General features: G+C 43.3%; 1 protein-coding gene across 2 annotated transcripts in view; it reads right to left on the reverse strand.

Annotated features, from left to right (window-relative positions):
- LOC138748245 (BRD4-interacting chromatin-remodeling complex-associated protein-like) overlaps window positions 1–15,467 on the reverse strand; it is a 142,235-nt gene that overhangs the window by 101,301 nt on the left and 25,467 nt on the right. The window lies entirely within an intron of this gene.

A 15,467-nucleotide genomic window follows, 5' to 3' on the forward strand; every position in this document is an offset into this window, starting at 1 on the left:
CACTTGTCAGTCAAGTTCAATTTTACACACCTCCTCCCAACTGATCTGGATCCAGTGGTTCAGGGTTTAAACCAGTTTTGCTAGCTCAGCAAAAGACATCCCGCTCGGGGCATGTAAATGTGTCATCCTTATTAATAGAATAAACTGGCTGAACCAATTCTTCACTGGACTTTAGGACGAGGTTTAGACAATTGAGGAATCCTACTTCATCTGAGCTTTGTTACCTGTATGGTCAAAAGCCCTTTTTGTACTGAAAAGCTGCGTTATTGCTGTTTACACGACCCATCTCTGGAAGCCGGTTTGTTTACACAGAAGAAAGTGGGGTCGGTGAGTCCGAAGCAAGTGGTACAGCCCCGCTCTATCTCTGACACTACCGACCTCGGCAGATTAAAGCCGGGTAAGTTCAGACAGGACCCCCCCCCCCCACCCCCTCAAATTCCCATTCGATGCGCTCACACAGCTAGGTGGATTTCACAGCTTGAAAGGTGGATAATAACTGGCTTTAATCATCTTTGCAAAAAAAAAAAAGGGTAGATGATTCCGATGCACCCAGGTCTTGGGAGCTCTTGTGCAGAAATCACAAACGTTTGGACTGGAGGTGCAGCGGACCATCAAGAAGGCAAATGGAATGTTGGCCTTCATTACTAAAGGGATTAAATTCAGAAGCAAGGAGGTTATGCTGCAACTGTACAAGGCATCTGGAGAACTGTGAGCAGTTCTGGTCTCCTTACATCAGGAAGGATGTACCCCATTGAGGTGGTGCAGAGTTTAACCAGGATGATCCCAGAGATGAGGTGGTTAGCCTATGAAGAGAGATTAAGTTGTCTGGTTCAGTACTTGGTGGAATTTAGAAGAATGAGAGGGGATCTCATCAAAAACTCAAAATTTCAAAAGGCAAAGATAAGATAGAGGTAGGTAAGTTATTTCCATTGGTGAGGGATACTAGAAAGAGGGGGACAAGGTTCAGGGGAGTAGATTTAGGACGGAGATGAGGAGGAACTGCTTTCCCCAGAGGGTGGTAAATCTGTTGAATTCGCTGCCCATTGAGAGACCCTCAGTAAATAGATTTAGAATTTTGCACAGTAGGGGAATTAAGGGAATAGGGGGAAAAGGTAGGCAGGTGGAGACAGATCAGCCACGATAGCATTGAAAGGCGGAGCAGGCTCGATGGGCCGAACAGCCGACTCCTGCTCCTATTTCTTATTTATGTTCTTATTCCAGATAACCGCACACGCAAGTTCATCACCGTCCCCTAAACATGTGTACAAACTCTTTACACAAATCCCTGCTGCCAACTTGCCGATCTAAAACTTCTCATCCTTGTTGACAAATCAGTGTTTTTGTCCCTCTGCATTCATGTAATTTCCGGGTCTCTGGGCCTCTGCTGGTTTCTTGGCTTGAACCTCAAAACGTTCCCTGGCAGTCAGAAAGCAGAATTATCAGGTGCTCCTTGCGCACAAATCACTGAAAGCTGATAAGCGGGTGTAGCCAGCAATTAGAAAAGCAAATGATAGGTTGGCCTTTATTAAGAGGTTTGGCAGAAAATGTAAAGAATTCACTCGAAGTGTTTTCAAACTGCACCATGGTATTGAGTGCAAGGGAGATGATCAAAGGAAGCACATGATTGACAGAGACAGGGCTGCACGGTTAACGAAGCGGTTAGAGCAACCTCAGCAACTGGGTTCGAATCCCGCGCTGTCTGTAAGGAGTTTGTATGTACTCCCCATCTCTGCATGGGTTTCCACCAGGGGCTCCAGCTTCAGAGTTATTGTCAGAGCACACACATATCACATACAACTCTTATGTTTTTTCTTTAAAAAACACAGCTGCTGCGTGACAGTAAATTATTCCCAATTTCCCGAAAGCAGTCTGTGTAAAAAAAAGATCAGAACGGAATAAAGACTCATTCCCATTCTGACATTTTACCTCCTTGACTCCTAGTAACTGTCACGGATCGCCTGCAGTCTAAACTGAACTAATGAATAAAGACGTCCGGCCTCCTTAAATACCGCTCTTCGGGTATTCTGTCTAAACTCGCGGTGAGATATGGATATTTGGAGTTTTGGTTGTTCCTGTGTGAACAGCCACCTCGGAGGGTCGGGAGACACTTCAGAATGGGGGGGAAAAAATCATGCAAGTTCCAAGTAAAAAAAATGTCTGAGATTCTTTTTCCCACCCTCCAAAATGTATTGAGGGTTGTAGGTTAATAGGGCAGCATGGGTTCAAGGGCCGGAAGGGCCTGTTACCATGCTGCATATCCAAACTTCTCTGCCATTTAATAAAATAATGGCTGAGCCAACTTCCCTCACGCCCATCTTCCCAGATGGTTGAAGGACAAGTGCTGTTCCTGAATATTAAGAAAATTCCCTAACCTTAAAAGAGCAGCCATTCAAAAGTCAGTGCCTTAACAATCTCTGCAGTGGTGCTGTGGGGGACAACATCCGGTGCAAGTCTCTGGAGTGGGATATGAACTCATGACCACCTGCTTTGGAGAGCATGGCCTACTCAGCCAGAGTGAGGCAAGAACTCACCAGGGATTCACATTGCACAGTCTGCAAACACGAGATTCTAAAGCCCATTCTCCAACTAGGAACCTCCACAAGGATTCATGTTTAGTGCCACGTATACCAAGGTACTGTAGAAAAGTTTGTTTGCCAGGAGGTCACTCACACAGGACTGGGGTGTCCCATGGGATTAGGAACTGAAGGACACCTAGCAAAGGAAAGATGGCCTCAAATGAGAAGCGACCCAAGGGTTCCAAGGCCCCTCAGTCCGACCTCCCAAGGCCCCTCAGTCCGACCTCCCAAGGCCCCTCAGTCCGACCTCCCAAGGCCCCTCAGTCCGACCTCCCAAGGCCCCTCAGTCCGACCTCCCAAGGCCCCTCAGTCCGACCTCCCAAGGCCCCTCAGTCCGACCTCCCAAGGCCCCTCAGTCCGACCTCCCAAGGCCCCTCAGTCCGACCTCCCAAGGCCCCTCAGTCCGACCTCCCAAGGCCCCTCAGTCCGACCTCCCAAGGCCCCTCAGTCCGACCTCCCAAGGCCCCTCAGTCCGACCTCCCAAGGCCCCTCAGTCCGACCTCCCAAGGCCCCTCAGTCCGACCTCCCAAGGCCCCTCAGTCCGACCTCCCAAGGCCCCTCAGTCCGACCTCCCAAGGCCCCTCAGTCCGACCTCCCAAGGCCCCTCAGTCCGACCTCCCAAGGCCCCTCAGTCCGACCTCCCAAGGCCCCTCAGTCCGACCTCCCAAGGCCCCTCAGTCCGACCTCCCAAGGCCCCTCAGTCCGACCTCCCAAGGCCCCTCAGTCCGACCTCCCAAGGCATCAAGGTCTAATCCTGGGTCAAAATCAACACTCAGCATGGTTAGTGCAACACTGTTTCGTTGCCAGCGACCGGGATTCGAATCAGCCTCTGTAAGAAATTTGTCTAAATTTAAAAATGTTACCTGGTTACCTTGGCAACATAAAACCACATTACAAAGGAGGAGGCCAATTGGCCACGAATCAACGCTGGCTGTCAGAACAATCTCCACGGACCTATCGCCCCTCTTCCCTCAAATTTAATTCCCCCCCCCCCCCCCTCCCTGCAGTGCACACGACCAGGCAATCATGAATTTAAAAGCACTTTGGGACATCAAGGTCTCACAAAGTGGTGGAAAGGGCAGGTTCCTTTTTCATCTTTAATTGTGGAGCACAGAACCAAGCTCTTCAGGCCATCTAGTCTGGCGTCGTGGTTAGCACAACGCCTTTACAGCGCCAGTTATATGGCGAGCTCTCCACTGGCCACCGTGACAGAGGTGCACCAAAGAAAAGGTACAAGGACTGCCTAAAGAAATCTCTTGGTGCCTGCCACATTGACCACCGCCAGTGGGCTGATAACGCCTCAAACCGTGCATCTTGGCGCCTCACAGTTTGGCGGGCAGCAACCTCCTTTGAAGAAGACCGCAGAGCCCACCTCACTGACAAAAGGCAAAGGAGGAAAAACCCAACACCCAACCCCAACCCACCAATTTTCCCCTGCAGCCGCTGCAACCGTGTCTGCCTGTCCCGCATCGGACTTGTCAGCCACAAACGAACCTGCAGCTGACGTGGACTTTTTACCCCCTCCATAAATCTTCGTCCGCGAAGCCAAGCCAAAGAAAGAAAGATCAGGACTGGGGTTCAAATTCCGTACTGGCTGCAAAAGAGTTTTTACGTTCTCCCCGGGTTGGCGTGGGTTTTCTCTGGGGGCTTCGGTTTCCTCCCACCGTTCAAAATGTACCGGAGTGTAGATTAATGGGGTGTAAAGTGGGCAGCATGGACTCAAGGGTCAAAATGGCCTGTTACCATGCTATATGTCTAAAATAATTTAGTCCGTGCCATTGAATCCACTTATCCCACCTGCCCCAGGTTCACCCTCACACTAAACACACTTTCACAGGGAGTGAAACACGATAGTCTGCAGGTGCTGTGAATGTAGTTTTAAAAAACTACAGAGATGTCAGAGAAACTCAGTGGTCTCTCAGTGTCCCAAGAAGACAAAGATATATTACCGACGTTTCGGGCATGAAAAGAAGGCTTGGATCTGAAATGCCAGTAATACATCTTTACCTCTTGTGAGACCAGCTGGGTTCCTCCAGCAGTTCTGTGTGTGTTTTACACCTTTGCAAGGGCTTATTATCACAGCAAGCTGCAGGTCTGTGAGAAGCAAGGGGAAACTGTACTTCTAAGAGGGAACCCACAGAACATGCAAACTCCAGGTTGACAGCACTGGATGGTCAGGATTGAACCTGGGCTGCTGGCTTTGCAAGGTAACAACTGCTCTAACCATGCCGTACGGAAATAGTGTGCACTGCTTGCTCACGTGATCATGCCTTGGTTCAAAGTAAAAACATTACCATGCACTGAAACCACATCTTAAGAGCTCAATCAACAGAGCTCGTTTAAAAAGAAAATTGCTCTAAATCCATTTATGCGGATTCTTCTCTCTGAAGTGACCTCAGTACCAGCCAGTTACGTATCTTTGGAGTAACTGTGTGCAGTTTTGGGCCCCTTATCTTAGAAGGGATGTACTGACGTTGGAAAGAATTCAGAGAAGATTTACCAGGATGATTCCTGGAATGCATATGTGGGACATTTATCAGCTCTTGGACTGTATTCATTGGAGTGTAGAAGAATGAGAGGGGATTTCAGAAACATTTTGAATGCTGAAAAGATTGGACAGAATAGATGTGAATAAGTTGTTTCCCTTGGTGGGTGAGTCAAGAGGGCACAGTCTTAGAATTAGAAGGTACCCGTTTAAAACAAAAATGAGGAGAAATTTCTTTAGCTAGAGGGGTCGTGGATTTGTGGAATTGGTTGCCACGTACAGCTGTGAAGGCCCGATCATTGGGGGAGTTTCAGGTGGAGATGGATAGGTATCTAATTAGTCAGGGTATCAAGAGATATGGGGAAAAGGATAGGAAATGGAACTAGATGGAAAAATAGTTTAGCTCATGGCGGAGTGGTGGAGCAGACTCGATGGGCCAAATGGGCCGCTTCTGTTCCTTTATCTTGTGATCTGTAACCACCGGCCACTGCCACGGTATTGAGTCAATGCTGACTGCTGCATGAGATGCGAACCCCCAATTCTCCGTCCCATTTCCTCACTGACATGCCTGTCTGTGGTCTCGTGCACGGCCAGACTGAGACCACCCGCAAATTGGAGGAACAACACCTCGTCTTCCGTCTGGGCGCCCTCCAACCGGATGGCATCAACATAGACTTCTCTGGGTTTCCATTAACCCCGCCCCTCCATCATTCCACAGATCTGTCTCTCTCCCCTTTTTCCTTTCACAGAGCTAAAAAACTACCCTTCTCCCCAATCGCCTCAACTTTTCTCATTCCCGTTTTCTTATATCCAATTAACATCCTTTGTCTGTTGGTCTGTACCCTTCCCCTTCACATTCTTCCCTTTTCCCCAGCCTTTTAACACAGACACCTTGAGGAAGGGCTCAGTCCCGAAATGTTGCGTATATAGAGGTGATCCTTGACTTATGATGGGGTTGCGTTCCGATAAGCCCATCATGTTGAAAAATTGCAAGTCGACAAAGATACAGTACTGCTCCTACCAAACATCGAAGCCTCGCCTTCCTTAAACCTGCTCAGATCACTTACCATAGCTTACAGCTGGGCAAATTTATCTAAAACAAAGCATATTTTATAACATTGAATACCTTTTATTCCACACTGAAAAAAGCAATTTTTAATCATAAAATATAGCTATAACAACCATCGTAACTTAGAAAAATCCTAAGGTGAACCATCGTAAGTAGAGGAATGTTTATATATTTTTATTTCCCACAGTTGCTGTAATTTCCTCCTGCAATTCTGTGCGTTTTTACTGCAATCACAGCAGCTGAAGCCTTTCGTGTATCAACCCAATTTCAGCTGCCTGGGCTCCAGCAACTCTTCCTTAAAGCAAGTCTGCAGACACCGTGGTCGAAGTAAAAGAAACCCCTGCGATAAAGATACTTCACCGGCATTTCGGGCCTGAGCCCTTAATCAAGGTATGAGCAAAATGTCGGCAGGTGGCTGAACAAAATGGTGGGGGGGGTGGAAGGCATAGATCCAGAGGCAGAAGGTAATAAGGTGGATAAGGGAGGGAGGGCACACCACCAAACAGGGGGAGGAGGGATCTCCTATATTTTTTCCCATACCTCGATGAAGGGCTCCAGCCCGAAATGCTGGTGAAGTATCTTTATCGCAGGGTTTTTTTTTAAACTTCAACCACGGTGTCTGCAGACTTGCTTTAAGGAAGAGTTGCTAGAGCCCAGGCAGCTGAAATTGGGTTGATACACGAAAGGCTTCAGCTGCTGTGATTGCAGTAAAAACGCACAGAATTGCAGGAGGAAATTGCAGCAACTGTGGGAAATAAAAATATATAAACATTCCTCTACTTAACGATGGAACAGCTTAGGATTTTTCTAAGTTACGATGGTTGTTATAGCTATATTTTATGATTAAAAATTGCTTTTTTCAGTGTAGAATAAAAGGTATTCAATATTTATTATAAAATACTAGCTTGGCAGCTTAAGACAGAACAAACTAAAAGAACAGTATTGGCATCAAGGAAAAAGGACAAACAAATTAGATATAACCCAACAGAGATCAATGAAAACTTCAAGGAATTCTACGAGCAACTATATTGAACTGAGAACGAAGGGAAAGAAGACAAAATATATGAGTTTCTAGCTAAAATTGAACTACCGAAATTGCAAGAAGAGGAGCAAAATAAATTAATAAAATCATCTGAAATAGAGGAAATACAGGATATATTAAAAAAAACTACCGAACAATAAAACGCCGGGAGAGGATGGACTCCCAATAGAATTCTATAAAACATTTAAAGACTTATTAATTCCTCCTCTCCTGGAAATAATGGACCAGATTGAAGAAACACAAAACATGCCAGATTCATGCAAAACAGCAATAATTACAGTAATACCAAAGACGGGGAAAGATCCACTAACACCAGCATCGTATAGACCAATATCTCTACTTAACACAGATTATAAGATAATAGCTAAACTATGAGCAAACAGATTGGCCGACTGTGTACCAAAAATAGTAAAACTAGATCAAACTGGATTTATTAAGAAAAGACGAACAACAGACAATATCTCCAAGTTCATTAACTTAATCCATGCAGTACAAGGAAACAAGAAGCCAACAGTGGCAGTTGCCTTAGACGCAGAGAAAGCCTTTGACAGAGTAGAATGGAATTATTTATTCAAAGTACTTCAGAGGTTCAACCTACCAGAGAAATATATTAATTGGATTAAAGCATTATATAAGGGACCATTGGCAAAGTTGAGAGTAAATGGATATATATCAAACCAATTTAAATTAAGCAGGTCAACTAGGCAGGGATGTCCACTATCTTCCTCACTGTTCACGTTAGCTATAGAACCACTGGCAGAACTGATAAGAACAGAAAATAAAATAAGAGGGATAAAAATAAAAGAGAAGGAATGTAAAATCAGTCTATTTGCAGATGACGTCATAGTATACTTAACAGAAACAGAAATATCAATAAAAGAATTAATAAGAAATTGAAGGAATATGAAGAAGTATTGGGGTACAAGATCAACGCAAATAAAAGTGAAGCAATGCCAATGACTAATGCGGATTTCACAAAGTTTAAGAAAGAATCACCATTTAGATAGCAAACACAAGCAATCCGATACCTAGGTATACAACTAGATAATAATCTAGGCCATCTATACAAACTAAATTATCAGCCATTAATGAAGAAATTACAAGACGACTTAGAAAATTGGAAAGATTTACCACTAACATTGATAGGAAGGGTAAATTGCATTAAAATGAATATCTTCCCAAGGATACAATACCTATTCCAATCGTTACCAATTCACCTAACAGAGAAATTCTTCAAGGAGCTAAAGAAAATAATAAGGAAATTCTTATGGAAAGGGGGCAAACCGAGGATAGCGCTAGATAAATTAACAGAATGGTACAAACAAGGGGGCTTACAGCTACAATGAAGGAATTAGAGCAGCACAATGAAGATACCTATCAGATTTTTATCAAACAAGGGAAAAACCAGATTGGACCAGATTAGAGCTAGATAAAATAGGGGAGAAGGTACCTGAACATATACTATATAAGTGGGATGAAAATCTGGTGCAACATAGGAATTCACCAGTACTGCACCATCTGTTCAACATTTGCAAGAAGATTCACGTAGAAAGGAATAAAACAAATTATCAACTACCAAAATTAATATTGATGCAAAATCAACTAATCCCTTTCACAATAGATAACCTTTCCTTTAGGGAATGGGAGAGAAAAGGGATCAAAAGAATAGAAAATTGTTTTTTGAAAAATAAATTATTATCTTTTGAACAAATGAAGGACAAATATGGTATAACTCACGGTACAATGTTTGCATACCACCAACTGAAAACCTACTTGAAGGACAAATTGGGAAGCAGGCTGAGGTTACCAGAAGGAAGAAATTTTGAATATGTGATTACAGACACAATGATAATTAAAAGATTTATAACAAACATGTACATCAAAGTGCAAGAGAAAGAGAACGAGGAAACAAGCTGTAAACCCAAACAAAAATGGGAACAAGATCTAAACATAAAGATAAAGAATGAAACATGGGAAAAGCTATGCTCCGGAACTATGAGAAATACAATAAACACGAAGTTACTCATGATACAATATAATTGGTTACACAGGCTATATATCACGCCCCAAAAGTTAAATAAGTGGGACCCAACAGTATCGGATAGATGTTTTTGCTGTAAGAAGGAAATGGGAACAACAGTACATGCAATTTGGGCATGTGAGAAAGTGGAAAAGTTTTGGGAAGATCTAAATCAGGTATTAAATAAAATCACAAAAAGCAACATACCAAAAAACCCAGAGATCTTTCTTCTAAGTAATATAAGAAGTAAAGAACTTGGACTCGATTTGGATGAAGCACAGAAAAGATTTATTGTGATAGCCTTATCTGTCGCAAAAAAATGTATAATGTCAACCTGGAAATCAGAAGAGAGCCTGAGAATATAGCAATGGTGCATGGAAATGAATAAATGTATTCCATTGGAAAAAATAACATATAATTTAAAAAATAACATCACAGTATTCAAACAAATTTGGGAACCGTACATGGAACACAACAGAGAAGTCCTACCGTGGACCCCCACCGCCTAAAATGACAGAAGGAGAAGATGACGAAATGAACTGACCCAGTGTGTAAAAGTAGAGGACACAAATTTCTTGTTTATTTTCATTGTGTGATAACATTGTTTAATGGGTTTAATGTATCATATAGGTTGAATGTTGTGTGGGTGGGGGGGGGGGTGAAGGAGGGAGGGAAGGGAGGGATGAAAAGGGGAGAAAATGACACTGTGTATATTCAAGAGGGAAATGTTTGTGTGTATTTTTCTCAGTATGGTTCATAGTGTGAAAAATAAAAAATAATTATAAAATAGGCTTTGCTTTATTTAAATTTGCCCAGCTGTAAGCTACGGTAAGTGTTCTGAGCAGGTTTAAGGAAGGCGAGGCTTCAATGTTTGGTAGGAGCAGTACTGTATCTTTGTCGACTTGCAATTTTTTAAACTTACGATGGGTTTATTAGAACATAACCCCATCATAAGTCGAGGATCACCTCTATATACACAACATTTTTGGACTGAGGTATGAGTTTTTTTTTATAAAAGTATTATGTCTGTGTAAAAAGGCTGGGGAAAAGGGAAGAATGTAAGGGGGTAGAGTGCAGACCAACAGACAAAGGGTGTTAATTGGATTTATGTATCTTTATCTTTGCTATATAACCTGTTTGACCTGCTGAGTTCTTCCAGCAATGTGCCTTTACATCTTCCTTAAACCCTCAATATAAAGTTTACCTCACTTTCTCTGACCAAATACCTCCAGGCTCCTTTAAAAAGGTTATAGTTGGCTTTGCCATATGTCAGTTGCTGTACTATTGCCATGTGACTGGCTCTGTGCATATTGGAGGGATTATAACAGTAACAACACATGACAAGCAATTTATTGGCTATCAAGTCCCTCGAGATGTCCTGCACTTATAAAGGACCACAGAGCCACACTCTTCCATCTCGGCCTGCAATCAACGTGGCAAGCATTAGCTCAAAATACCAATAGCCACCTTGCAATGGACCTCTGGGTCTTGCAAGGTTACAAGATACAATTTTTTTTTTTAATCTTCAAAAGCAATTCTGCATTTATTATAGTAATTCCTGCGGCTTTGCGTTTTTCAGACCAAGCTCTGTGGAAGGCTTCATTCTGCACAGCGACCAGAATCATTCCTTCAAGAGCAAATGACAAGTCAGTAGGTGGAGTCAAACCCTTTTGATGCAGCTTCTACACAAGGACAACAGTGTTTTGCCAACCCATTGAATAATGTGCCTCCGGATATATCCAACATTTTAATCCTGAAGGATTAATGTTACAGAGGGTCCCCAATGACATGGTTGGGGGGAGGGGGTGCGGGGGTCAGAGAATAAACCAAGCTGAATTAGACACTAGTTTATACTATTTCAAACTGATAAAATAATGTTGCCGTGGCTCTGTACTAACTGATCTCTCTCTGTATCTCAGGAGAAATACTGTGGTACTATGTATGGGGTCACTAACATGTAAAGTCACGAGGAACATTGATAAGGTCACAGTCCTGTTTTCCCAAGGTAGACTACAGGTATGCACCACTTAACGACCATTCAGGCAACGTCTGACTGCTATATGTCCGTGCTCCCATAATTATTCAGTTACCGCGAGCAAGTCTGAAGTAATTTAGAAAAGGCAATTGCTAGCTATAAGAAATTGTATTCTGTATACCCAAACTGATCTGACTGCCCCCATCTCTGCTCACAGAACTGATCATTCCCAACTAATCCCACTTTCCTGCGTTCTCCCACAGCCCTGTGTCTGTTCCCACACTGATGCCACTGCCCTGCTCTCTCCCCACAGCCCCGTGTCAGTCCCCACACTGATCCCACTGCCCCACTCTCTGCCCACAGTCCCATGTCGGTCCCCACACTGATCCCTACTTACAAATAAAAAGTTTACAGTTACATTACAGTATCCCATATAGCTTTGCTAAGTATACAATATGGTGTTCACACACGTCCACAGCGCATAGCACCCAATTTCTCAGAACGTGTCATGGGTGTTAAGTGGCACATACTTGTACTTTAAAACTAAAGGACAAGTTTATTGTCATCTGATTGTACAAGTACAGCCCGACAAAACAGCATTCTCCAATCCTCAGTGCAAAACCCGCAGACACGCAACCAGATGCACATGCAGACAAATAATACACGTGCAGGACAAGTATTTCCCTTTACAAATAAATAAATATTGTTTCATGAATGAGAGTCTCGGTGGGGGAGTGTGAGCGGTTCCTTTGGTCATTCATCATTCTCACTGCCCGTGGGAAGAACCTGGCGGTGCTGGCTCTGATCCTCCTGTATCTCTTCCCCGACAGGAGCAACTGAAAGAGGCTGTGCGCGGGGTGGAAGGGGACCTCAATGATTTTGCGCGCCCTCTTCAGACGACGATCCCAGTAGATCATGTCAATTGGGGGGGGGTAAAGAGTAAAATTTACACGTGATAATAAATTTAGCTAGAACAGAGGACAAGGGGAGTGGGGTATGAACGCTCGATTATCTCCTAACCTACCTACACTAGTGGAATTTAGAGTGGCCATTTACCCAACCAACCTGTACATTTTTAGGATGTGAGGACACTTACATGCAGGCTTCCAGGAACATGTGCCTAAAGGCACGGAGATTCTTTTGGACATTAACATCCAATTTCTCACCATTTAAAATACTTTTCTATTTCATGTGCCCAAGTTGACAAATTCTCATTTTTCTACACAGCACTGCAATTCTATAGCCTCACTAGGTCCCTTCATGACCACTTTACACCTCATCTCACTCAAATCCTGAGTTCTTTATGGTCTGCATACTTGACTCTGGCAGAAACTCCGTCATTCATGGTCCAGCTCTGATCAGAGAAACACATTTAATATTTCACCCAAATACCTTGCCTAGCCTCCTCCATCAGTGCACTGCACTGACTGGCTGAGTTTCATGCTTTTAGTTTAAAATGTCTGATCTTCAGGTAGCTTGATTAGCAAGTTTGCCGATGACATGAAAAATCGGAGTTGTGGGTAGCGAGGAAGGTGGTCAAAAAATGCAGTTGGAAATGTTGGTAGATGAAGGTTAATCTGGGCAAGTGTAAGGTGCTGTGGTCAAATGCAAGAGAAATATATACAGTTACCCCATATATACTCGAGTTCTGGGGACCAATTTTTTGGGTCAAATTTGGGGTGGGTCGACTTTTAACATTTGACTGCGGTTAAGTACAGGTACACCCCGCTTTACAAAACTAGAGCATTCCTAAGAAGCCTTTTGTAAGCCGAAAAGGAGCATTAGCTCCAAGGAGATATTGGGCATAGTTTGATTATTTTCTCTGGAGTGTCAGAGGCTGAGGGGAGATCTGACAGGAGCATCTTAGAGATCATGGTTTGGTTAATAGCCTGAATTCGCCAGAGATTTCCTGATTTCAGAAGGTTCAGGCCTAGTCGGTACTTGGAGGGGAGACCACCTAGGAACACCAGGTGCTGTAGGTTTCTGTGAGGGGCAATGGACAAAGTGGCGACTCTGTCAGCCTTACAGTAATCAACCTGGGTTCGAATCCGGCACTGTCTACAAAGAGTTTGTATGTTCTCCCTGTGTTTGCAGGGGTTTTCCCTGGGTGCTCCGCTTTCCCCTCACCGTTCAAAAAGGAACAAGGTTGTAGGTCAATTGGGTAGCACGGGCTCTAAATCAGAGTTTAGTGAGAAAATTTCAGGGAATTCAGGCTTGCACGGACTTTAAGGAAGGGGTATGGCACATTCAAGTCTCAGCAAAAGGGACGATTTCATTTCACAAGTCTGGACACAACGTGGCCTGGGTCTCAGCTGGACCAGACGCTTGACAGCAATTTCAAATCTTCTCACCACTCCCATGCAGACATCATCCAATCCCTTGATGAAGGACACAAGCCCAAAACATTGGTTATGTATCTTTATATAAAGTACATGCTTGACCTGCTGGGTTTCTCTAGCTTTGTGTGTTTTTACTTCAACCACTGTGTCTGCGAACTTTCGTGTTTTACTTCCTTCATCCATTACCAGGGTGAAGCCTGGTAAGCACATCATCTTGGACAGCCTAAAACTCAATGACAAGAACCTTAAACAACACCACCCCCCCCAACCCCCGTGTTCTCCTCCCCGATCCTTACCTCTCCCACGTTTGTGTGTCCAGTGCCATTCCACCTTTTGGCCCCTCCTTGCCATTCCCCTTTCCAACTTTAGTCTCCATAAAAGAGTCCAAACGATGACCGACCATTTCTCTCCACAGCCACTGTCTGACCTGCTGAGTTTTCCCAGCTTCCCATTGTTTACTCAAGAGTGGGCAGCACGGTTGGTGGAGCGGTTGGTGCAAAACCTTTACAGCGCTCTAGTAATCAGTACCAGACTGGGGTTCAAATCTCGCTCTGTTTGTAAGGAGTTTGTACGTCCTCCCAATGTCTCTGTGGGTTTTCCCTGGGGCTCCAGTTTCCTCCCACTGTTCAAAACGTCCGGAGGGGTGCAGATTAATGGAGTATAAATTGGGTTGTACAGACTAGTGGGCCTAAATGGTCTGTTACTGTGCTGTATGTCAAAACAATTTCAGCATCTGCAGTTCTTGCATTTATCAAATTTGATCAAGTTGCATTCCTCCATATAAAAGCAATGAGTATTATTTTTTTTTTAAGATGTGTGTTAATTTTATTACTTTTTTTTAAAAAAGAGATGTTTCAGGAGAATTAATTTTACTGGATTAAAGAAGCAGGGAAGAGATGCTGTAAGATCTTGAATAATGGGACTTTGGTGAAATGGTCAATGTTTTTCAAAAAAAAATTTGTAAAAGAGTTATTTTAGCAATATCTAGCAAAAGTAACTTGATAATTATACAGGTTCAAAAATGGAAGAAGATGAAGGTGAACTATATAGATAGGATAAGAAATGTATATCCTATATATTTTTTTTGAATATATGGAGCCTATATTTGTGAAATGATGTTTTTTGAATGTTTAATATAATGATGATCAGGGATATAATGCAATCTGACAACATAATGCTGTAATTATTCCCTTTTTGGTATTTATGAAATTCACACGGACACTCCCTGGACCTGGTAAAGTCAAGAAAAATTTGGATGATAGTTCTAAGACTTACCTCTTTATTTATCTTTCTGGGTTTTTTTTCCAATTCCTTTTGGGGATTTTTAAAATCTTTTTTATTTGGGGGAGAGGGTTGGGTATTTAAAGCCATCATGTGACATGATTATATATTAATATAAATGCATTTTGAATGTGAATGTATGTATGACTTGAAAAATAAAATTTAAGAAAAGATGCATTCCTTCAATTCCAGGGAAGTGCAAGACTCTAGTGTTCCTGCTCATTCACCTATGGGTCCTGGATGTGAATAGGAAAGGGGTCATCATCTGCAGTGGACCAATGAGGTCACAATCCCAATATCAGGACAAAACAGGGGTAAAAAGTGAAGGGAATATTTTCTTTTAAAAAAAAGGTATTACGTTATTATTGTGACAACGCAATGCCGGAGAAATTCAGCTGGTCAAACAGTGTACCTTATAAAGCAAAGGTACATAGACAATGTCGGGCTTCAACCCTTCATCAAGGTATGGACAAAATGTAGGCTGGTGCCCGAACAAAATGGTGGGGTGGGGGAAGAAAGAGAGAGGCAGTGAGAGGAGCACAGTTCCACAGGCAGGAGGTAATAGGTGGATAAAGGGAGGGAGGACACACCAGCAGACAGAGACAGGAAGGATGGGTCTGTGAATGGAGAGGGTGGAGAGCTAGAGGAATGAAGACAAAGGGAAATGGAAGGGATGGAGA

This window comes from Narcine bancroftii, chromosome 13 (genome assembly GCF_036971445.1).
Source record: "Narcine bancroftii isolate sNarBan1 chromosome 13, sNarBan1.hap1, whole genome shotgun sequence".
In the NCBI taxonomy this organism is placed as follows: Eukaryota; Metazoa; Chordata; class Chondrichthyes; order Torpediniformes; family Narcinidae; genus Narcine; species Narcine bancroftii.